The sequence below is a fragment of the Lissotriton vulgaris genome, chromosome 5, assembly GCF_964263255.1.
Source record: "Lissotriton vulgaris chromosome 5, aLisVul1.2, whole genome shotgun sequence".
Lineage (NCBI taxonomy): Eukaryota > Metazoa > Chordata > Amphibia > Caudata > Salamandridae > Lissotriton > Lissotriton vulgaris.
Window position 1 is genome coordinate 89,694,596 of NC_141693.1, and position 25,818 is coordinate 89,720,413.

Sequence of the window (25,818 nt, forward strand, 5' to 3'; positions counted from 1 at the left end):
TGCAATGACTGCTTGGCCGGTCCTCTCGGGCCAGCCAAACACTCCTGCGCACTTTACATCTTCCTCACCAGACTTGCTTCACATAGCCTGGTGAGAAACATACAAAGCCTCCCAGTCCGCGTCTGAGGGTCGAGCCATGGTGTTCAGACCAATCACAACGCTTCATTGTAGTGTTGTGAATGGCTATGGAGAGCCTCTGAGCCAGGTGCTTCTTGCTGCCAGCGGAAACAGGAAGAAGAGGAAGGAGAAGAGGCGGTGGCCGTCCCTCCCAGGTAAGTGTTTCTTTTCTTAATTTCCTTCCCACCCCCCTGATCGGTAGCAGCTGCTGCTGGTTATGCAGCAACATAGAATCTGGCCATTCCAAAATATTCAGCATCACACATTCTGGAAAGCCCAGGACCGTGCAGCAACTTGTACCCCGAAGTGTAGGAACACTGCAGCATCACACTTCTGGGCGTATAGAGCTGTGAAGTAGTGCACACCTGGAGACTTATGAGCAGCACAGCACATTCCTAACCACAGACATATGACTAGCGCTTGTCTGGCTGGATCTTTCGCAGACCCACAGTACCTACAAATGGTCGGCACAAAGCTGTTCTACATGAGGATTGCGCACCTCAGCAAAACGCTTGTTGCATTTTTAGACGTCTTCATTGAAACATATATACACACACATATATATATATATATATATATATATATATATATATATATATATATATACACACACACACATATCTACACACTATATATCAAACACACACGCACAATATATATATCTATACTACTATAATAAAGGAAGAACTTTCAGCCTTTGAGGCGGGTAAACTCGGGAACCACAGCGCCAAACCACACACCCGATACACCGTTGGAATCGTCAGGGTGTGTAGATGGTTATAGGCTATATAAATTTTTTAAAAAATGTTATTTAAAAAATGTACAGTAAAAAAAAAATAAAGGAAGAACTTTCAGCCTTTGAGGCGGGTAAACTCGGGAACCACAGCGCCAATCCACACACTGATACACCGTTGGAATCGTCAGGGGATGTAGATGGTTATAGGCTATATATATATATATATATATATTTAAAAAATTTCCAGTAAAAAAAAAAAAAAGGAAGAACTTCCTTTTTTTTTACTGTAAATTTTTTAAATAACGTTTTTTTAATATATATAGCCTATAACCATCTACATACCCTGACGATTCCAACGGTGTATCAGTGTGTGGATTGGCGCTGTGGTTCCCGAGTTTACCCGCCTCAAAGGCTGAAAGTTCTTCCTTTATTTATTTTTTTACTGTAAAATTTTTAAATAACGTTTTTTATATATATATATATATATATATATATATATATATATATATATATATATGGCCTATAACCATCTACACACCCTGACGATTCCAACGGTGTATCGGGTGTGTGGATTGGCGCTGCGGTTCCCGAGTTTACCCTCCTCAAAGGCTGAAAGAACTTTCAGCCTTTGAGGAGGGTAAACTCGGGAACCACAGCACCAATCCACACACCCGATACACCGTTGCAATGGTCAGGGTGTGTAGATGGTTATAGGCTATATAAATTAACAAAAAAAACCACGTTATTTAAAAAATTTACAATAAAAAAAAGTAGTCCCTCCGAACTAGCGCCGGCCGCGACGTGCATGCTCATGTCAGGAGCGCGGGGAGGAGCGGCGTACAGGAGCACAACGAGAACCGGCGGACATGGCGCGAGGGAGGAGTGGTGATGTGAGGAGCAGCGGACAGGCCAGCGGTGGTGCGAGCAGCGGACAGGCTGGAGGAGCGGCGGCTGAGGTAAGGGAGCAGCGGACATGGCGCGGGGGAGGAGCGGTAATGTGAGGAGCAGCGGACAGGCAGGAGGAGCGGAGGCTGAGGTAAGGGGACCCATGTCGGGGCAGGCAGGGGACGGGCTGGGAGGGGGCCCTGGCTGCAGCAGAAAAGAGAATGATCCCGTGTTTTTATGGTGTAACAGCAATCATGTAAGGGGACCCACTTTGGGGGCAGGCGGGGGTCGGGGCAGGTGGGGGTCGGAGCAGGCGGGGGCCCGGGCTGCTGGACAATGTCGGGGCGGGTGGGGGGTCGGGGGAAGCCTGTTGCTCCCGGACAAGATCGGGACGGGCTGCTAGTATATATATATATATATATATATATATATATATATATATATATATATATATACACACACATATACACACACACACACACACAGTTTGTCACTTCAAAAACAGACAACGCTGCGCACTAAGAGTAATCCTCAATGCACAAGTTTACTCACACCAGGGATGGGTGCTAGCCAAGCCAGAGACCTGCAGTGATGCACATTCCGGACAGGCCAGAAATGTGCAGTAACAACACAGAAACAGAACCTCGCTGAGCAAACAGTGCAATGCGGACGCTTTTGTGACCTGCTCTTGTGTTTCACTGCTCTGGTAGGGGTCAGGGGTTACACTGTGCCTTCCAATATATGCAGAGTATGCACAGGCTCGCTGTTTCCTACGTACAGAGCCTCAATCTTAACCTCTGCCCTCCTGCCTCACTTAATATTCCTTGCGCTCATCAGTGCTCACTCGCTTCTCATCTCTCACTTCTAATGCCCCGCTACTCCTTCCTCACTCTTTTCTTCTCAGCCATCAGTCCATAGACCTCAGTCTTCATACCTCAGTTCTCCGTCCATGTTGTCACTCTTCATCCCTTTCTCATGGTTTGCTTCATATCTCTTACCGCTCACTCACTCACTCCTCTTGTCCCTCACTCCTCAGCCAGTTGTCACTTCTCATGCCTCCTCCCTCTCTCTGATCAGACCTCCCCTCACCTCAGGAGTAGGAATAAAATGTTCAATGATCATATCCTACAATGAACACAGCCTCTGCATTTTATAATATCCCCATTCCTCGCCCCTCAACTGTCACACCCCTTCTCGCTCCTCCTGGTAATCAGTGAATGTGCTGACGGTTGTAGTTGAACTGACGTCTCCAGAGTTGGAAAGGATTAGTAAACACTCCAACGAGAAGGGCGTCATTCACCTCCATAGTAGGGTCCAGGCCTGGCTTTCAGAAAGCGGACGTGCGTTGGTTTTAAACGCACTAACTAACCAAAAGCATGCCCGAGAACATTCTGGAAACAGAGGGTCTTCAAATCATCAAAGCCTGCCTGTTACACCACTCTACCCTGTACCCTGCCTCTGCCTCTACTCGGTTTTCAAAAGGGTCAACATTTCCCTTCTTCTGAATATAATCAATGAAAGGCTCCCCTGCATGATCAATCCTCAAATGATTTCGAATGTGTGTTCTGGACATTGTAAAGCAACTTTAATGATGCATATATGCAGTGCTTAATTTGAGCCGGTGGGTTCCCCACTGCACTTAATTGGTTTCCGGTGCTCGGCATCGGCAGATAAGTGTCATCACCGATCACTACACTTATGCCACTTCCACTTCCAATTGGTGGCGCTGCTCATCTAATTTAGAGATGAGGAAAGCAACTGTTGTTTATGAATAGAATATACATTAAAAAAAATACTAATACCAGCCTCCTCTGCTATTCCTTTAGCTTTGGGGACCTGGAAGGCGAGAGAGATGGTTAGTAGTTGTTTTGGTACCGCCATTGACAGCGATGATGGGGCAACGGGTGGTGCAAGCTGCAGTGGCCTCCTGGTAAGGGCCCTGGCACTTAGTTTACAAATTAAGCACTGCATATATGTGATGTGACAGACAAAAGAAATGAAAGCATAAAGAATTACTGCCTTGATGGCTGGAGTAAAGCAGATGTAGCAGTCGGTTAAGCTGCTCTTCGACGACTCTTTGAATAAAGTACGCTACTGTTCTGCTCTCAACCCAATCTTCTATTGTATTTTTTAAGTGCACGCAGCGCTTGGTATCGCGCTTGGTATCGTTACTATTAATTTTATGCCTGCTGCCTGCTTGCCCTATTAGAGCGTTTGCATCGCGCCTGACATCATTTAAGTGCCTACATAATTATTGTTCATTGGCCTTGCATTGCGAGGAAGGTAAAAAGCGCCTGCACAGTCATTACATTATTTTAATAATTGGTGTACCTATCTCGCACTCCGGCTGTGCCCCAGTTTCGTTTCTGGTACCGGGCTGCCATTTTGTGGAGTGTTTGTTTACCTTGTGTGAGCCCGCGTCTCCTCCCAGCTCCTGCCTCCCAGCTGCCCCGCCCACGCTCCGCCCCCCCTCCACTCTCCACTTAAGACTGATGACCCAACGCGCAGCGTCCACGCGCTACGGCTGCGCCGAAGGTGCGCCAAAGGTAAGCGCGTCTACGCCCGTCCGCGCCTGGACCGCGCCCAGCGCCAGACCCCCTGGCCCTTGTACCACCTACCCCACCCGGATTACATACGACGCCACCACCCTCTTAGCTCTAAACCCCGGCCGTTTCCCCAACTGTGTCCAAGCCACTCCTAGACACACACATGGACCCTTCTCTTGCAACTCCTGCAAGTTCGACGGCACCAAGAACAACTCCTCTTCCTCGGACACAAAACATTTATCTGACCCCAACCACCTTCAATGCATCCTGCTCAACACCCGCTCGGTCCACAGGCACGCCATCGACCTCTGGAATCTACTAGACACCATCTCTCCAGACGTCGCCTTCCTAACAGAAACATGGATGAACGCCTCTTCAGCCCCAGACATCACCATTGCCATCCCGGAAGGCTACAAGATCATCCGTAAGGACCGCACCGACCAAACTGGAGGAGGCATCGCTATCGTGCACAAGAATTCCATCCGCATCTCTACCAGCTCAGACGTCAACCTCGCTAACGCCGAACACCTTCACTTCCAGATCCACACCGACCCCAAGACCACACTGAGGCACCCTCCTCTACCGGCCTCCAGGACCCCGTGCACAATTCAGTGACGGCATCACTGACTTTGTCACCCCTCACGCCCTCCCCTCCGAGGAATACATTCTATTGGGAGACCTCAACTTTCACCTGGAAAAGAACAATGACAGCAACGCAACCACCCTTCTGGACAATCTCGCCAACCTCGGACTCAAACAGCTTGTCACTACCCCCACCCACATTGCAGGTCACACACTCGACCCTATCTTCACCTCAAGCAAACATGTCTCCTTCAGCCACACCACAGCTCTCCTTTGGACGGACCACAGCTGCGTTCACTTTATCTACAATAAGACCACAACCCACAACCACCCTCAACATACCCTGCGAAGAAACTGGAACAAAATCACCATCGACCAGATCTCCTCATCGCTTCTTCAAAACCCCCCTGCCCACTCCTCAAACCCCGACCAAGCAGCCATTAACTTCACCCAATGGCTATCCAACAGCGCCGACATCCTAGCACCGTTGAAAAAACGCCAAATCAAGCTAGGCAGCAAAAATGCCTCCTGGTTCAATGACGATCTTAAGAAATCTAAGAAACTCTGTCGCTCTCTCGAAAAGGCATGGAAAACAAGCACTGGCGTTGCCAATAGGTCTCGCAGTAGGAAAGTTGGAGCTATTGGTTTTGTAAATGACAAAGCCCTTTAGGTTTTAAAAATGATAAAAAAAATAAAAGGCATTGTTATTTGCAATTGTAATGGCTCCAACTTTCCTACTGCGATACCTATTGGAAACCTGAGTGGCGTTGCGTGTGTGAGTGGCGTTGCGTGTGTGAGTGGCGTTGCGTGTGTGAGTGGCGTTGCATGTGTGAGTGGCGTTGCATGTGTGAGTGGCGTTGCATGTGTGAGTGGCGTTGCATGTGTGAGTGGCGTTGCATGTGTGAGTGGCGTTGCATGTGTGAGTGGCGTTGCATTTTTTTATTGGTGTTGCATGTGTGAGTTCCGTGTCATGTGTGAGTGGCGTTGCATGTGTGTGTTGCGTGCGCGAGTGTGGTTGCGTGGATGAGTGGTGTTGCGTGGATGAGTGGCGTTTCGTGTGTGAGTGGCGTTGCGTGAGTGAGTGGCGTTGCTTTGAGTGAGTGGCGTTGCATGTGTGAGTGGCGTTGCATGCGTCAGTGGCGTATCATGTGTGAGTGGCGTTGCATGTGTGAGTGGCGTTGCATGTGTGAGTGGTGTTGCATGTGTGAGTGGTGTTGCCTGTGTGAGTGGTGTTGCGTGTGTGAGTGGTGTTGCCTGTGTGAGTGGCGTTGCCTGTGTGAGTGGCGTTGCCTGTGTGAGTGGCGTTGCCTGTGTGAGTGGCGTTGCCTGTGTGCATGGCGTTGCCTGTGTGCATGGCGTTGCGTGTGTGAGTGGCGTTGCGTGTGTGAGTGGCGTTGCTTGTGTGAGTGGTGTTGCTTGTGTGAGTGGTGTTGCTTGTGTGAGTGGCGTTGCTTGTGTGAGTGGCGTTGCCTGTGTGAGTGGCGTTGCCTGTGTGAGTGGCGTTGCCTGTGTGAGTGGCGTTGCCTGTGTGAGTGGCGTTGCCTGTGTGAGTGGCGTTGCGTGTGTGAGTTGCGTTGTGTGTGTGCATGGCGTTGCGTGTGTGAGTGGTGTTGCGTGTGTGAGTGGTGTTGCGTGTGTGAGTGGCGTTGCGTGTGTGAGTGGCGTTGCGTGTGTGAGTGGCGTTGCGTGTGTGAGTGGCGTTGCGTGTGTGAGTGGCGTAGCGTGTGTGAGTGGCGTAGCGTGTGTGAGTGGCGTAGCGTGTGTGAGTGGCGTAGCGTGTGTGAGTGGTGTAGCGTGTGTGACTTGCGTTGCGTGTGTGAGTGGGCTTGCGTGTGTGAGTGGCGTTGCGTGCGTGAGTGGCGTTGCGTGCGTGAGTGGCATTGCGTGCGTGAGTGGCATTGCGTGCGTGAGTGGCGTTGCGTGTGTGAGTGGCGTTGCGTGTGTGAGTGGTGTTGCGTGTGTGAGTGGTGTTGCGTGTGTGAGTGGCGTTGCGTGTGTGAGTGGCGTTGCGTGTGTGAGTGGCGTTGCGTGTGTGAGTGGCGTTGCGTGTGTGAGTGGCGTTGCGTGTGTGAGTGGCGTAGCGTGTGTGAGTGGCGTAGCGTGTGTGAGTGGCGTAGCGTGTGTGAGTGGTGTAGCGTGTGTGAGTGGTGTAGCGTGTGTGACTTGCGTTGCGTGTGTGAGTGGGCTTGCGTGTGTGAGTGGCGTTGCGTGTGTGAGTGGCGTTGCGTGCGTGAGTGGCATTGCGTGCGTGAGTGGCGTTGCGTGTGTGAGTGGCGTTGCGTGTGTGAGTGGCGTAGCGTGTGTGAGTGGCGTTGCGTGTGTGACTTACGTAGTGTGTGTGAGTGGCATAGCGTGTGTGACTTGCGTTGTGTGTGTGACTTACGTTGTGTGTGTGCGCGTGGCGTTGCGTGTGTGAGTGTCGTTGCGTGTGTGAGTGTCGTTGCGTGTGTGCGTGGCGTTGCGTGTGTGCGTGGCGTTGCGTGTGTGCGTGGCGTTGCGTGTGTGTGGCGTTGCATGTGTGTGTGGCGTTGCATGTGTGTGTGGCGTTGCATGTGTGTGTGGCGTTGCATGTGTGTGTGGCGTTGCATGTAATGCTGGATTATTTGTGAGTGGTGCTGTCCTGTTGCAGAGATGTTGATGTGTTGGTGCTGAGTGTTGTTTGTGTTTTGCATAGTTGAGTAGTGTTTTTGTGATGGTGTGTATTAATATTTTTGTATATATGTTTGTTATGTAGTGTATTATATGTTGTTGCGTTATGCTTTGTGTTTGTTGTTTTATAGCAATTGTCAGATGTGATGTCCGAGTGGTATTGTGTTGCATGTATGTATTTTATTCTAACATGTCTTTGTATGTATTTATTTTTAAGTATGTGTTATGTGTTGTAATGTTTTTTGTTTTAACGTTGTGTATAAAGTGTTATTGAAATAAAAATGGCGAGCGCTATGTGTTTCCTTTACGTGAATTACGTTAAGTGTTTAGCGTTCTAGTCTTTTTTGTGTATTCTGAATGTGTTTGATGTATGACGTAATCCTTAGCCAATCGCAGGGCTACGTTTGGTGACGTAGCGTTGCGTTTGACGTGCGGGTTATTATTTCAGGTATCGTATGTACAGTATTGGTCTTGTATTGTTAATAACATGAGTGTATTACTTCCGTCCCTTTTTCCAAGTGCATATTTTGGGTGTAAATTGATTTTGTTTATTGTTTTGTTTATTGGCGTATCTACAGGAATGGTATTTTAATTGTAATTTACAAGAGTTTTTTTATGTGTTACCAAGATCTTATTGTGTAGGTGTTATTTTTGCCGTGTTATTTAGTCCATCATTACATGAATGCATTGTATTGTTTATTATTTATTTAAATGTGGTGTAATCCTATTATTGTATAGATGTTGTTGTTAATTTGTGATTTATATAGATAGTTAGATAGGTATATTGAGGGCGAGAGCTAACAACACATGCAGCATCACTTTCCAGCAGCCTAGCAACACTTACCAACACAGCCGCATTAATTTTTAAACATTAGTATCATTGTGGTGTTGTTGTTTTGTCCATGTGGTGATGGAGAGTGGTATTGTGATGGTGCTGAGTACTGTTGTATTTTGGAGTGTTGGTGTGGTGCTGTGTAGTGTTAATGTGGTGTTTGCGAGTGATGATGTGGTCCTTGAGAGTGGTGTTGTGGTGTTATTGGGTGTTGTTCTGGTGTTGCTGAGCGATGTTGTAGTGTAGCAGTGTGACAATGTTAATGTGCTGAGTGTTGTTGTGTTGGTGCATTGTGTTAATGTGTTGTTGCGGAGTGATAATGTTCTGTTGAATCGTGGTGTTGGGGTGGTGGTTAGTAGTGTTGTTGTGTTGTTGAGTTGTGCTCTTTTGATGCTGTTTGATGCTGTTTTGGTGTACGTTGTTCCTGTTGTTGTGCACTTAGCACCTCCAAAACACTTCGTGCAACAGCAGCATGAGTTAGAGCAACACCAGAGTCGCGTGCTTTTGTGATTGCGCACTTTGTTTGCGTTTTTGATTTTTGCTGGCATTGTTTAATGGTTTATTTTCCCTTACTTTAGTAAGTGCTTTATGTTGTGAATTTGTTTCCTTTAGCTCGCTTTGTCCACTTTTAAATTGTTGTATTATTTGCTGTGTATTCAGATGTTTGCCTATTTTGTGTGCATTTATGATCTTTGTGAAAGAAATGTTTTATTTTACAATCCCTTTATTCATTTTTGTGTATTAATTGCTGCACTGTCCTTGCGTTGCATTAAGTTTACATTTTTGAATAGCTACAAGTGTGTAATCTGATTAGTATGTATTAAAATAAATGTTGCCTAACGTTATTTATGTGTGGAGTTTGAGGGTGGAGTTGTAGTTTGAGGGTAAAGTTGTAGGGTGGTATAGTAGTTATAGGGTGTAGTTGGAGGGTGGACTTGGACGGTGTGAGTGTGAGGGTGAGTGGATGTGAGTGTTTGGGTGTTTGAGGGTGTGTGACAGTGTGTGAGAGTGATTGAGCGTGACTGTTTTAGTATGAGTGAGGGTGTGAGTGTTGTGAGAGTGTGTGTGAGGATGAGGGGGTGAGGGTAAATGTTGCCTAACGCTATTTACTTGTTTTACGGTGTAGTTGGAGGGTGGACTTGGACGGTGTGAGTGTGACTGTGAGTGGATGTGAGTGTCTGGGCTTTTGATGTTGTGAGTGAGGCTGAGCGTGTGTTGGTGAGTGATGGTGTGTGAGGGTATGAGTGTGATTGAGGGTGTGAGGTTGTGAGAGTGTGAGGGTGTGATGTAGGGTGAGGATGAGTGAGGGTGTGTTCGGCTGAGGGTGAGGGTGTGAGTCATAGTGATGATGCCTATAAGTGATCATTTTTTCTCCGTGAATATTGTACACTTCAAATGTATTAATGTTGTGAAGCGTTTTTTGAGAAAGCTAATCCTGCCCTATGTAATGTTGATTGATGCTGTTGTTAACGCTGAATCAAAAAACAAACACATCAGTAACGTTTTTTATATAATGCATGTCAAAAGTTATCATTTTTTTGTAAGGTACACATCAATTTGCACTGCAAAAGCTTGGCTTGCATTAACATAGATGCGCATTGATTTTGTCTGTGTTTGCTTATTCGAGACAATGTTTACCTCCTTATAAATTTCCGACTACAGATGTGCATTAATTGTGGCAAAGTATAAGTATGAAGCCACCTTTAAAAATTGTATTGTTGTTGTTGTTTAGTTTGAGTGAAATACTTTCTTGTACTTATTAGTGAATTGCAAGTAGGATGTGAGGTCTAGTGCTCTTGTGATTACGCACTTTCTTTGTTTTGTGGATTCTTTCCACCATTGTTTAATGGTTTATTTATTTCCCCTTACTTTAGTGACTGCTTTATGTTGTGAATTTGTGTCCTTTAGAGGTCTTTGCCCCCTTTTAAATTGGTGTATTACTCGCTGTGTATTCAGATGTTTCCCTTTTTTCTTTGGATTTACTTTTTTCTGTAAAAAATGTTATATTTAACAATCCTTTCCTGCGTTTTTATGTATTAATTTGTGCACTGTCCTTGCGATGCATTAAGTTTTCATTTTTGAATACCTACAAGTGTGTAATCTGATGTTTTGTTATTGAATTAAATGTTGCCTAATGCTATTTACTTTTGGAGTTGGAGGGTGGATTAGTAGTTGGAGGGTGCATTAGTAGTTGGAGGGTGGATTAGTAGTTGTAGGGTGGAGTTGTAGGGTGGTGTTGTAGGGTGGAGTTGGAGGGTGGACTTGGACGGTGTGAGTGTGAGGGTGAGTGGATGTGAGGGTCAGGGGGTGTGAGGGTGTGTGATGGTGTGTAAGGGCGAGTGAGGGTGACTGTGTGAGTATGAGTGAGGGTGTGAGGGTTGTGAGGGTGAGGGGGTGAGGGTGTCTGAAGGTGAGGGGGTGAGGGTGTCTGAAGATGAGGGGGTGAGGGTAATGGGGTGTGAGTGTGTGTGATGCTAGGTGTGGGTGAGTGAGGGCGAGTGTTGTGAGGGTGTGAGTGTGTGAAGGTGAGTGAGGGTGTGCAAGTTTTAAGGTTGAGTGTGTGACTGTGGGTGAGGGTGTGTGAGGGGGTGTGAGGGTGAGGGGGTGATGTAGAGTGATGGTGTGTGAGGGTGAGTGGGGGAGGGTGAGTGAGGGTGTGTGAGGGTGAGGTTGTTGAGGGTGAGGGTGTGTTGTTGAGTGATGGTGTTTGCGGTTGTGAGGGAGTTTGAGGATGAGTGATGGTGTGTGAGGCTGTGTGTGAGGGTGTGAGTGGGTGTGAGTGAGAGTTGTTGTGATGATGGCTATAAGTGTTTATATTTTCGCCGTGAATATTGTACACTTCAAATGTCTTAATGTTGTGAAGCGTTGTTTCTGAAGCTAAGAGACCTATGTAATGTTTATTGATGCTGTTGTTAGCGCTGAATCCAAAATCAAAGACATCAGTAATTTTTTTTATATTATACATGTAAATTTTTTTCATTTTTTTTTGGTAAGGTACACATCAAGCCACACTGCAAAAGCTTTGCTTGCATTAACATAGATGCGCAGTCATTTTGGGGGGTGGAGTTGTAGGGTGGTGTTGTAGGGTGGATTAGGAGGGTGTCCTTGGACGGTGTGAGTGTGAGGGTTATTGGATGTGAGGTTCAGGGGGTGTGAGGGTGTGTGATGATGTGTGAGTGTGAGTGAGGGTGACGGTGTGAGCATGAGTGAGGGTTGTGAGGGTGGACTTGGAAGGTGTGAGGGGGATTGGATGTGATGTTCAGGGGGTGTGAGGGTGTGTGATGGTGTTTGAGGGTGAGTGAGGGTGACGGTGTGAGTGTGAGTATGAGTGTGGGTGATGGGATGAGGGTGTGTGAAGATGAGGGGGTGAGGGTAATGGGATGTGAGAGTGTGTGATGATAGGTGTGGGTGAGTGAAGGTGAGAGTTTGAGGGTGAGTGAGGGTGAGTGTTGTGAGGGTGTGAAGGTGAGTGAGGGTGTGCGAGTTTGAATGTTGAGTGTGTGACTGTGGGTGAGGGTGTGTGAGGGTGAGGGTGTGTGAGGGTGAGGGTGAGTGAGGTGGTTTGTGGCTGAGAGTGTGTGATGTATAGTGAGTGTGAGAGTGTTGTGATGGGTGTGAGGAGATCGTGGGTGTGTGAGTGTAAGTTGTTTGAGGGTGAGGGGGTGTGTGAGTGGCGTTGCATGCGTGAGTGGAATTGCGTGGGTGAGTGGCGTTGCGTGGGTGAGTGGCGTTGCGTGGGTGAGTGGCGTTGCGTGGGTGAGTGGCGTTGCGTGGGTGAGTGGCGTTGCGTGGGTGAGTGGCGTTGCGTGGGTGAGTGGCGTTGCGTGGGTGAGTGGCGTTGCGTGGGTGAGTGGCGTTGCGTGGATGAGTGGCGTTGCGTGGATGAGTGGCGTTGCGTGGATGAGTGGCGTTGCGTGGATGAGTGGCGTTGCGTGGATGAGTTGCGTTGCGTGGATGAGTTGCGTTGATGTGGGAGTGGTGTTGCTTGGATGAGTGGCATTGCGTGGGTGAGTGTGGTGTTGCGTGGGTGATAGTGGGCTTGCGTGGGTGTGAGTGGCGTTGCGTGTCTGAAAGTGGTGCTGTGTGGGTGAAAGTGGCACAGAGCCTTTGATGTGGCCTGGCGCAGGAGAAATGCTGCTGCTGGGAACAGATGGCCTGGCCGTGAAGCAGGGGGCGGGGCAGCGCTGGGGAAGCCTGTGGGAGGGTGATTGATGCCTTGGATGTGGGGAGGGAGGAGAGCCTTTTGCGAGCCTTGTGCAGGAGAAATGCTGCTTGAGCTATTGCTATTGTAGGCGATGCGATGCGATGTGGGTAAGTATAGAGTGCAAGCATGGTGAAAGGAGATGCGTGGAGGATGGGGGCGGGCTTGGGAAACAGAGTACGGCCGGCCAGAGTGCAGGCATGGTGAAAGGAGATGCGTGGAGGATGGGGGCGGGCTTGGGAAACAGAGTACGGCCGGCCTTAACAGAGATCTCCTTCCCAAAATGTCTAATTGACAACGCATTTCGTTTCACGCAGTATGCTGCTCTGTGAGCAAGGACACGCTGTACTCTGCAAATGTGGGAAATTGGGCAATTTTATTTATGAAGCTTGCAGAAACGACATCACCATAAATTATACCATAAAAGATATATTTCTCGTGGCAAAATTGCAAAAACGTTTTACTTTTTCAAAAAGTCTAACAGAATTAATTAAAATATTCGAAATCATAAAAATAAATGTGACTCAAATAACAGATGAATGAATCAGCCTGCAGATTTCAAAGGACATTATTGTAGGCGATGCGATGTGGGTAAGTATAGAGTGCAGGCATGGTGAAAGGAGATGCGTGGAGGATGGGGGGCGTGGAGGATGGGGGGCGTGGAGGATGGGGGGGCGTGGAGGATGGGGGCGGGCTTGGGAAACAGAGTACGGCCGGCCTGCGACCGGCCATGAATAATTAGGGGAGGAGAAGCCCTTTGATGTGCTGGGCTGAGTGCAGGCATGGTGAAAGGAGATGCGTGGAGGATGGGGGGCGTGGAGGATGGGGGCGGGCTTGGGAAACAGAGTACGGCCGGCCTGTGGCCGGCCATGAATAATTAGGGGAGGAGAAGCCCTTTGATGTGCTGGGCTGGCCCTGAATGCGCGTGCTTGTTCACGTCAACTTCATGAAAACTGCGGGGCTGTAAGCCCTTTGGTTTGACTTGTGTTTTGCCGACATGAATTCTCGCTCCGCTCGATGCGCTTGCGCACAGATAGGTCGCGAGACCTAAAGACCCAAACACCAGCACCAGGAATGCCTTCAAAAACGCCACCCGCATACACCACCAACTAATCCGGTCTGCCAAGAAAGCCGCATTCAAAGACCGACTAGATAACAACGCCCACAACAGCAAGGAATTATTCAACATCGTCAAAGAGTTTACCAACCCCTCAGCCAACTCCAACGACATCACCCCCTCTCAAGCCCTCTGCAACTCCCTAGCTTCATTTTTCCACAACAAAATCGCAGACATCCACAACAGCTTCGACAACCGACCCGGAGACCAACCCACCCAACCCTCTGCAGGACCTTCACCCCCCTTGAACATCCTTAATGACTGGAACCCAATCTCCACTGAGGACACCATCCGCCTGATGAACTCCATCCACTCAAGATCCCCCACAGACCCATGCCCTCACCAGATCTTCAACAAAGCAGACTCCATCATAGCACCACACCTCCGAGACGTCATCAACTGCTCCTTCAACTCCGCCACCTTCCCGGAAAGCTGGAAACATGCCGAACTCAGCGCCCTTCTGAAAAAACCCACAGCTGAACCCACCGAACTCAAAAACTACCGCCCCATCTCGCTCCTTCCATTCCCGGCCAAAGTCATCGAGAAAGCTGTCAACAACCAGCTCGCCGCATTCCTCGAAACCAACAAATCCCTCGACTCCTCACAGTCCGGCTTCCGAGCCAAACACAGCACTGAGACCACCCTCATCGCAGCCACAGACGACATTCGAACTCTACTGGACAATGGAGACACAGTCGCCCTCATCCTCCTCGACCTCTCCGCAGCCTTTGACACAGTCTGTCATAGCACCCTATTACAGCGCCTCAGAAACATCGGAATCCAAGGAAAAGCACTGGATTGGATCACCTCGTTCCTCACCGGAAGAACCCAAAGAGTCTGCCTCCCACCATTCAAGTTAGAGGCCATTGAAGTCATCTGTGGCGTGCCACAAGGATCTTCACTCAGCCCCACCCTCTTCAACGTATACATGAGCCCCCTCGCAGTCATCGCACGCCAACACAACCTCAACATCATCTCATACGCTGATGACACTCAACTGATCCTATCACTCACCAAAGACCCGAACACTGCCAAAACCAACCTACATGAAGGAATGAAAGAAGTAGCCGAGTGGATGAAGCGCAGCCGACTAAAACTGAACTCAGACAAAACAGAAGTCCTTATCCTAGGTACCTCCCCCTCTGCCTGGGATGACTCTTGGTGGCCAGAGGTTCTTGGAAAAGCACCCATCCCGACGGACCACGCACGGAACCTGGGCGTCATCCTGGATTCTTCACTCTCCATGAACAGACAAGTCAACGCCGTTTCATCATCCTGCTTCAATATTCTTCGCATGCTCAAAAAAACATTTCGCTGGATCCCCACCGAAACAAGAAAAACTGTCACCCACGCACTGGTCACGAGCCGCCTGGACTACGGAAACACCCTATACGCCGGTAGCACCGCAAAACTCCAGAAAAAACTCCAACGCATCCAGAACGCTTCAGCCAGACTCATACTAGACATCCCGCGTAAAGACCACATCTCTGGTCACCTGAAAAACCTCCACTGGCTCCCCGTCAATAAAAGGATTACTTTCCACCTCCTAACCCACGCACACAAAGCACTCTACGAACTTGGACCCGAATGCCTTAACACACGACTCTCCTTCTACACCCCCTCCAGCTACGATCCTCCAACCAAGCCCTTGCTACTGTACCTCGCATCAACAAAACCACCATGGGAGGTAGATCCTTCTCCTACCTGGCAGCTAAAACCTGGAACTCACTTCCCACTCACCTTCGCCTCACTCAGAACCACCTAGCATTCAGAAAGCAACTTAAAACTTGGATATTCGACAAGTAATTCCCCCACCCTTCTTCAAGCGCCTTGAGACCCTATGGGTATGTAGTGCGCTATATAAATCATTTGACTTGACTTGAACTAGTAATTTAATTATGCTGAATACGGAGAAATTGCTGCCTTTGAGGCTGAAATGCAGCATCTCACTTTAGAACGATAGTGTTACTTTCTCACGGAACGAAGCTCATTTAACCTCTTGTCCTGCAATCTGTATGTTGGACTCTGATTCTCAAGGTGGATTGTTGTTAACACCTTAGCTGCGTGTAAACATTTCTCCCCAGTGCTCCGCTGTCCATTAGAACTAGTGCTGAATGGACGTTCAATGGTCGTGCGCAGCACTGGGGAGGTAGCGCTGCTGACGACCATTGGCCGTCAGCAGCACTTAAGGGGTTAAGTATAATCTCTGTTTTTGTAGCTCCATCCCACTTTCAAAAAGGCCCCAGTGCTTTGAGTGGTTCAGAGTCCATTACCATTCCCCCTCCTACTTGTCTTGCAGTCATGAATACAAAAAAAGCTGCACGTGTGGAGGGAAGATGGAAGGAGGCAGAACATGGGTTGGGAGTGCTGAGAGATGAAGGGCGTGAGTTTTGAGTGTCCAGAATTGAGTTCAGCTCTGAAGGACAGGGGTCCTTGGCTTGCCAGAATCAACGGCAGCGAGATGGTGTAGGCCGTAGTGGGAGACTGCGTTTGTCCTCTGTCCAGCCGGACAGGGTGTTTGTTTGGGCGAGATGAACAGACACGGTGGGTGGTCGGGGGGCGTAGTCCTGTGCCTTACTCAAGAAAGACAAACAACATACAAGGAAAACCATTTCACAGGCAAAAAACGAGCAATATTGGCCACTTGTGACTCAGTGTTTGGATTTAAAGTATTGCCAAAAAAATGCTAGACACAACTAAATAAAACACAATGGTTAGGTTGTGAAAGCACTATCTAGAGTCTTTAGACTTTAGGTAGAGTTGTTTGTCTTTCTTGGGTAGGGTGCAGGACTGTGCCTCTTGATCGTTTGTCGTGTTTGTTCATTTTGCTCAGGTGGATGCCCTGTCCGGCTGGACGGAGGACGGGTGTAGTCTCCTATTGCGGCCTATGTTGTGTTGCTGTTGTGGATTCTGATGGGCTGGGGACCCTTGTTTTTCAGAGCATACTTTCCCACGGTCCTCAGCCACAGTTTGGGTTCCCTTGTCATAATTAAACAGAATTTAGTTCTGGGCACATCGGACATACTATGGTGTCAAGTGTTGTTCTTGTATATGATCATTGTTTTTGGTTCTGGTTGTTGTTCCTGTACATGATTGTTGAGTTTTGCTCCCCTTGAGTCATTGTGCTCCATCGTGTAGCACATACTTCGTTCACCCAGGTGGTTGTTAGATTCCCCATGTTGGACTAATGTTCTGATTTGTTACCTTTGCCTCAAATTGTAAAGCGCTCTGATATCCTTCGGGATCAAGTTTGCGCTATATAAAACTTTATAAATAAATATATATATATATATATATATATATATATATATATATATATATATATATATATATATATATATATATATATATATATATATATATATTAAGCCATAGGAGACTAGATCCCACACAGTGCACACTGCAAAGGACTCTGGGAATGTAAACACCCCCACATCCTGCGTGCCTGCCTCCGTTGTCTTGCAGAGTCCTCATCCTCATCTGTGGGTCCAGTGTTTTCTGACTTCATGGGTTGAAGTCACTGAAACCTTATAATGATGTTAAGCAAGCATGTCAAGTTCCTATTTACAAGTCGTTACTACCCAGGGTTTTAAGTGGCAGAGTCTCCCATGTGCTGAGCACTGACAGTGTTTTAACCCCTTGCATGCTGATGACGGCTCCTGTCCATCATGCGTCACGGTGGGCGTGTGCTGATGGCGGCCAGGAGCCGTCATGACCACGCCCGTGATCGGAATGTGCCGCACAGGCATGGAATTCCGGCCGCGGTCAAGGGGTTAAAGGGGGCTTCGAAATGGGTTCCCATTCAGGCTCTGTTTTGTGCCCTGGCACAGGCGGTCCGTTTTTTCTGGATGGCAGTGACAGCAGGCACAGCGATGTGCACTGCTCACACTCCTCCCTTCTCACTAGTGGAGAAGTTACGGCATGACGTCATGTCAGGTGAGCGTTGTAGGGGAAGGGAAATCCTTTAAAGAGTCATTTTCTCTCTGGATTTCCCTGCTCTTTTTAGGTCTCGCCTGTGAATGCAGCGCATGCGCTGTTTCGCTAGCGAGCCTATGTTTGCCGTTTTGGTGCTGCCATTGAGACAGGAGGTGGCACACGCGGAAAGGAGATGTGCACTCCATACGCGTGCACATCTCCTGTCCGCGCCTGCCAACTCCTCTCTCCCTTCAGCTGCGAAACTGGCAGCACAGCGCGCGCATTGCGCACTTTCACTTTCCCTCCCTTCCCTTCAAGAACCAGACATTCCACGGCTTATTTTAAATGCACCTAATTTAACCAGCGAATTCTTCATTTCCTAAGCACCGCTAGCTACACAGTTCGGTGTAAAAGAAATGCACAGTTTATTCTCAGGTAAATTTTTGGACAGTAACTTCATTCACATGGAGTCATTCACACGGAGTCGAGTCTCTTCGTATTTACAGTTGGGAGCTGCACATTAAAAGGACTACCTTTCCGCCTTTTCAGAGTCTCTGAAACGTGTTCTTTGTTAGGGGAGAGTTCGAGACACATGAAAGGCAATCTCCCGCTCCGGTCCGCGCCACCGATAAGCCCGGATGGAATGCGCACTTCAAAAGTGCGGCTGTGGGGGCCACCCGACTCTGTAATGTACTCGAGGATGAATTAATGAACCCGCACATAAACACAGGCTGACCAGGCTTGAAAGAGGGGGCGCGACGCAGAGACTGGATACGGCGCGCGGACGGTCTCTGGGAGGAGATCTCGGAGGACCTTTGCTACTAAATAGCGCCGCGAGACGCACATGCATTCCTTGGCGTTATGTAGTAGCACAGGCATCTCTTGGAGCTATATAATAATAGCAGGAGCGTCTCCTGGCACTATGTAGGGGCATGCGCGTCTTTTGGCGCTATGTACAATTATAATCAATGACATTAAATGGAAGAATAACCACTGTGTGAAAATGCAATTCAAAAGTTGCCTTTTCTTTTTTTATTGACTGCCAAATAAATGTACTGCACATCACATCAGCGTGCAGGACATGTTGTAATGATTATTATTATTATTATTTTTTTTTTTAAATAAGAAGCCTTCCAGTTGTGCCATGCAGTTTATTAATTGTTGAGATCAGAATAAATAGCCACCTTACCAAGCACTCAAATGGCAGGCAGCGACAATATTAAACACTTGATAACTTTAAAATGAAGACAGAAAATAATTCACCAACTAACCGGGTACATAAACTTCAGGCAAAATATACCATCCCACAGATCAAGCAAGGGACATCAGAGCATCCCTTGAACAGGCCATGGCCCATAAATTAATTAACTATGTGAATTTCACTATCTTGGGCAACTTCAACATATATTTGGACAAGACAGATGATCCAATGTCCATCCGTTTTCTGAAATCTCTAGCCTCACTCAACCTTACACGAGTTGATGCGGGCTCCACGTATAGTGCAGACTGTGCTATTGATGGCATCCTGTCCAATATAGCAGAACTTTGTGAGAACCCCGAACCGACAACCTGGTCGGATAATTTCTTACTCCTGTTTTCTTGGCCCGTGACCGGTTTTAAGGAAAGTAGATCATTCACACATGTTCTGGGGAAAAGATCTTGAAACACGCCATCTCTATCTGACCTTAAGAGGGTCCTTGATGAGTTAAGACCAGGAAGGACAATAATACTATCAGTACTTGGCTCTTTATCCCCTTCGGTGCTCATGAGGAGCTCAGCTCATCATGACCACACCCATTTTTATTATGGCCCAGCACAGGAGAGGAATAAGACCAGCAGCGATGGTGCTAAAGCAGCTGACATAGTTGCACAAATGAGTGCCTCTTGGAACCAGATAACGTCTCGTAGAGCCTGCTGGTTTTCCCAGGACCTAGCGCTGGAAAGAGCTTCCTGTAAATGGCTGGAGAGAGCTAGGCGGTGACGCTATCAGGAGGCAGACAAAATACACTACAAATCGGCCCTCAATGTTTATCACAACAACATAAAATGAGCCAGCTGCTGATATTAAAGAGGCTGATAACAGTGAACTCCAGCTTCTCGGACCCTAAAACGATGGCCCACCGCCGGAGACCAATCAGGTCCTCTGTTCAGAGCTCAGCAACTTCTTTAAAGCGAAGATCTGCAAAACCCAGTCTAACCTGGGGGACCCAGTCATCTCACTCTGGTTCCGAGATCAGGAGATATGGCAGGGCCCACAGCACAAACACAGCTGATGCTCTTCTTACTATCAACAACAGAGGAGTTGAGGGCGGAATTTGCAAACTGCAGATCAGGATCCTCAGAGCGCACTTGTCCTCCTCATATCCCCAAGACTATTGCTGACAATATTACCCCAATGTATCAGGAGCTATTCAGCTATTCTCTGCCTTGCTTCGTTTGGGTGTTATGCCTGACTCATGAAAGAGGGCTAACGTTGTACTTCTTTAAAAGGCTGACGCGGACCCATAAGTGCCAGCAAACTTCAGACCAGTCTTGTTACTGCTAACGGCTGCCAAAACTCTGGAAAAAGTGGGAAACCCCAGCTCCCTTCTTTCTTGGCAGACAACAATTTGTTACACCCGTACCAATCTGGATACAGAGCTCGACACAGTACGGACACAACGCTTTTAAAAGTCTCAGAATTCTTTAAGATCAGTCTTGGTTCCGGTCTCAATGTGCCTCTGGTGCTGTTGGACAGGTCAGCAGCATTTCACATGGTGCATCACAGAATTTTTTCTAAAAAGGCTGAAATATCCAGGGGTAACTGGGCCTGGCTTAGGCTGGATGGGCACCTTTTTGAGGAACTAAGAGCAGGTAGTCTGGATAAACCACTGTTCCTCCAGAGTCAAAACATTGAAATGGAATATGCTCCCCAGGGCTCCTCGCTGAACCCCAATATTACACATATGTGTATGTGTATATATATATATATATATATATATATATATATATGTAAAACCATTGGCTCTTCTGGTCGAACTTTTCGGCATTAGGGTCTTATCATATGCAGATGATATGCAGCTTCTGCTCTCATACAAAGGGGATTCAGTGAGCGCTAAAGAATCATTTGGCATCTGCATGGAGGCACTGCTGGATTGGCTCCTGTCAAACAAATTACAATGCAGCCCAGACTAAACCGAGAACTTTTTATCTGGGTTGAACCCTCTCCCAGCGTGAACTAGAGCCTGGCCCCATGATGTTTCCCCTTCACCACCACAGGTGGTGGCTAGAAACTTAGGTGTGATGTTTGATTCCTAACTTTCCTTCTGTGCCCTTGTTTCGGGGGTGGTAAAGTCATGCTTCTGGATGCTCTGCATGCTAGAACATTCCGGTACCTTCTTCCTCATGATGGTCAGGGCACTGATCTTATCTAGGCTGGACTATGTCAATGTTCTGTACCTGGGTCTCCCTGACTATCTAGTCCAGTGCTTACAAGTAGCACAGACATGGCAGTGCGTCTAAGGTACAAGCTACCTAAACACGGCTCAGTATCTTATTTCCGTAAGAAGCTCCACTGGCTTCCAGTGGGCCAGCGCATAATGTTTAAAAGTCTGACACTGGCCCTCCACAACAGGGGCCCCTTATGCTTAAATGCGAGGATCAAGGAGTACAGACCAGGAAGGGCATTGGGCTCCAGTAGCGTGGACTTGTTAACAATCCCCCATTTTGAAAAACAATGAAGAGGGGGGGGGTCCTCTTTTATAATCAGGGCGGCAAGCATGTGGAACCAGATGCCTTGTCATCTGAGATCAATTACAGGGGAAAGAACCTTCAGAAAGATGTATCTTCTTAAACTTCAATGGATTTTATCACACCTAATGGAATTTGCCTCTCCTCACCTGTTTCTGTTGCCGAGAGCCAGGCCACTCAGCGAGTCGCCGTGCGCTATATAAAAGCCTACTCACTCATTCATTCATTCATTTACAGTTGATATCTAAAGGCTCCCCATGGGTGCTGCTTATTCACAGTTGGAAGCTTTTGCATCCTCTAGTGAACTCCATGAAACCTGATCCAAAGTACCCGAGAACCTGCAGCTGTCCAAAGAGTCAACCCCAAGCTGCACCAAAGAAAATGTCTCTGCTACACACCCACGATAGTCACTAACGCTAGTACAACTGTCAATCTTCGGCTACACTCGGTACCTGCCATCCTCCGGTACCACTCGTGCAGCAGGAGCGCGAGCCCTCACACCAGCACAGGCCGACGGATTCAGTCTGTGCAGCGTTCCACTGCTACATGCCTGTGCGCTCCCTTGCCTGCTTTGGCCCTGGTGGGTCCAAAGCTCTACAGGGGACTCCCCCCAGCCCAGAGCCACAAACTATTGTAAGAGACTGCCGTTAGTAACATTTGCATGAAGCTGTGCAACTAGAGACTGACTGTATGGATACATTCTAGGGGAAATCTGTGTGTATGTCATCCAGATTTCCCATGAGCCTCCCCCCTCCTCTGCTCAGCATACAAGGTAGTGGAACTGTATTTACCGTGAGAACTCCATGCGATTGATGCCATAGAACTACTCTAGTTACGTGCATGTTTATTGGCAAGTTAGCCATGATAGTGAGATTTGACTATACCCTTAAAAACTAACAAGCATTGGCATAGCCAATAGGTCTCACCTGGGGGGACCTTATGAGTGTTTAGCCATGCAACGGTTGATGTTGTTGCACCAAGGATATTGTGCTGCATAACTAAATATTTATAAGGTCCCAAAAGCGAGACCTATTGGCAATGCAATAGGTCTAGCGTTTATGCGAGTTTGAGCTATTGACATTGCAAATAACAATGCCTTTTATTTTTGTTTTAAAAACATAAAAGGCATTGTCATTTACAATGCCATTAGCTTAAACTCGGTAACTGCGAGTCCTATTGCACTGCAAATGCTTGTTGTAACTCAGGAGTAGCGACATTGTCATGGTGTCACCAGGGCGTTAAGTGGAAGCTTTTTCAATTATATACAAGCCATAGTTGCTGCGTATTTATCTTATGCAACTAACAACCATCGACAAAGCCAATAGTCCTGACTTCTTCTCGCGTGGCACCGGGGGAGGGGTCATCCTAAAACGGACAGGGTTATACTCGTTGGTGGACATTATGTTGTTGCCTATTTTAATCGACGCGTTTGAAAGGAGGAGAAGGAGTGAGTGACAGGAGGGGTGAGGGCTAAGGAGTGAGCGAGAGGGACAAGTAGTGAGAGTGAGGGATGCATAAGGGCTGAGGCTGAGAAGCGAGGAGTGAAAGATAAAAAAATGAGGGATAAGCAATGGGGTGTAAATGAGAGACGGGGTGTGTTGCCCAAGTTAACTGACTAGACTTCTCCTCCGTGCTCCACCTTTCACCCTGTCTCCCTGCCCCTCCAATAAACAGTTCTCTGCCTCTCTTTTTTCCCCCATCCTCTCCACCAGGCTCCTCTCTCTCTCATCTCATTCTCTCGGTCACTCCAGTCACCACGGGCACCACTCCTCCTCTGGTCTGTTTTCTTCCCTCCACCTCCATAGCCTCATTTTCTACTCCCCATTCCACAATTTGCTCTTCATTTACTACCGGCGCGTCTCTCCTCGTCAACCTGATAATCTTTCTACCTACCACACAGCTTTTGACTACCATGTCCCCGTTCCAAAATAGCAAGCGGCTATTCACAAGCCCCTTTCGCCACCGTCACTTTCCCCCCCATTTTAAAAGTGACGTACCGGCGGTGCACGTGGCTTGTGGATAAGCCCCTAAGTCCTGGGCTCCCCCTTTCTCCACCGCCTCTCTGCTTATCGATCAACTCTCGTGCACAGCAGTTAGATCTCGGCCGAGCAATGACTCGACTGCGGATGAAATTCTGCGTACCTAACCCACTTTAAATCTTTGGATGAAATCATGCACACTCCATGTTTTGGATGAAATTCCGCGTCTACCCCGAAGTTCTGCACGTGCGTGCGTGCTCTGCCGGTGTATCTCTGCCGCCCCGGAGGTGCTGCTCACCTGTGCAGGAAGTTTCGGTTCTGCCGCTGCGAGAGTGCTCCGGTGCAGAGCCCGGGCACCGCGACGCGCCCTCGACAAGTCACGCCAGTCTGTGGATCACGGCGGCACCCCAGGCTCGGGTGACGGGGGAGGAACCGACGTCGAACTGATAGCGCTGAAACAGCTTCACGTTTGGCAGTCAGGGTGGTTTATCCTGTTCGGCGGTGGCTGCACCTGTGCTGCGCAGCTTCAATCCTGCGCTCTCCTCGACAGGGTAGTTTATCCTGTCCGGCAGGCGGCAGCTACTCCACCATGCAACCTCCACTAGAAGCTGGTATCCACTGAACTGGCCCTATGCCACGGGCCATACACATAGCCAGTTCCTGCTTTTCATATTTATTCAACAGGCACCACTTTGGATTCTGGGACGTGTAGTTTTGTCCTTGCATTTATGTGTATGAGCATTACCCCAGTGCAGTTGCCTCTGTAGTCTTGACAGGCTGAACTTGTTAGGCATGCCTTAGTGGACACCTGGGATTTGTAGTGATGCCAGGAGAAACCCGCTCAAGACAAAATACTTCACGAAGTTGTATTTTCTTTTTGAACACCAGAAAGAATGCATTTATGTTTGATCATTGGGAGGTGCGAATCATCACAGAGTGTTGCACAGTAGAACATCGTCAACACAATTGCAGATTTTCTCAAGCATGCACATGAAGCATTAGGGAGAGAGGAATACCAGAGAGGGGTTTTCATCTATTGGGAAATGGCCACAAATCAAAGCAAACAGTCTCTCTCTCTCTTTCGCTCTCTCTCTCTCTCTCTTTCGCTCTCTCTCTCTCTCTCTCTCTCTCTCTCTCGCTCTTTCTCTCGCTCGCTCTCTCACTCTCTCTCTCACTCTCTCTATATCGCTCTCGCTCAGTGGCGTAACGAAACTTGAGGGGGGCCCCCCTGAAAGGTACGTGGAGGGGCCCCCTCCAACTCAATCAGGAGCTCTGGGTGCTGGGCTGAGGGGGCCCTCTGGAGCTTGGGGGCTTCCCCTCACCGCAGGAACTGCGGGGCCTATGTTATGCCCATTCAATGAGGTGCAAAAGCACAACTGGTATAACATAAACAGGAGTAGTGTGACACTAGGGTGACCAGGCGTCCCGGATTTGGCCGGATGGTCCTTGCTTTTCAACAGTTGTCCAGGCAGATTGCGGTAAAAGTGCCTCATATCCAGGCGCGGTGCGTCCATTAGGGCGTGGGGGCGTAGCTCCCTCTGCGTTTTTGAACTGAAGTAAACTGATTCAGTTTACTTAAGTTCAGTGTGGCTCAATGGTTAGAGCGGCAGACCCTGATGCAGATGTCTAGCCCGGGACCAGGGTTCAATTCCCCGCCTCGGCGGGTCTTGTGTTCAAAATTCCACGGACCTGATAATTTCCACGGACCTGATAATTCTCGCCTCGGTGCCTATTCCAATCATGGATTCCCACTCTGCAACTCTGGGCAATAGCTTGCTTAATCTCCACAACGTCCCTCACAACGCTAAGGATGCCTGGCCTCCACCTTGGAGGTGCCCATGAGTGGACACCTCACAGGGAAAGCCAGGATGGGTTCCACAGCGGTATTCGTACAAGCGCCTTGAGACCCTTGTGGGTGAGTAGTGCGCTATACAAGTATCAATTTACATTTACATTTAAACGCCGAGGGAGAACTGACAATCATGTTAGCCAGCATGACGTCAGATCGCCCACCCCCTTCAGACACTGAAGGGGGTGGGCGGTCCAGCGTCATGTTGACTGACATGATTGTCAGATCGTCACCAGGGGCAGGCAGCAGCATAACACAAGTGCGCGTGAGTGGGGACGGAGGGCACATTTTTTGCCCGTGCCCACTCATGCGCACTTGTGTTTGGACTGGTTTGCGCATGCTCGCGTATGCCCATTAGGAGCCCCTCGGTCTCCTAATGGGCGTGCGGCTGGCGAAGAGAAACCTTTGCCCCAAGTCAATCCTGGCGCTGCTGGCAGCGCCAGGATTGGCTGAGAGAGGCTGCCAGGCTACTCCAGTGCCGTTGGTGAAGGCGCGGACCCGGACCGGCTGTGACTCTGAGGTAAGTTTTCAGTTTATAATTATATTTAATTAATTCCCGGACCCCCCGCGAGCCGCGACTGGTGCTGTGTGTTTATCTTGTTCTACCACTTTTCCTATATGTGCATACCCGTGTACAGCAACACACCATAAGTATTCAAAGACACCAACCGTATTGTGAGT

General features: G+C 48.4%; 1 protein-coding gene across 1 annotated transcript in view; it reads right to left on the reverse strand.

The window, feature by feature from the left end:
• The window catches only part of LOC147710271 (uncharacterized), a 55,836-nt gene extending 32,131 nt beyond the window's left edge, over nt 1–23,705 (reverse strand). The window contains exon 1 of the mRNA XM_086920952.1: nt 23,587–23,705. The gene's annotated coding sequence lies outside the window, so the exon portion shown is untranslated. The remainder of the gene's footprint in view (nt 1–23,586) is intronic.
• Nucleotides 23,706–25,818: the final 2,113 nt, after the last annotated feature.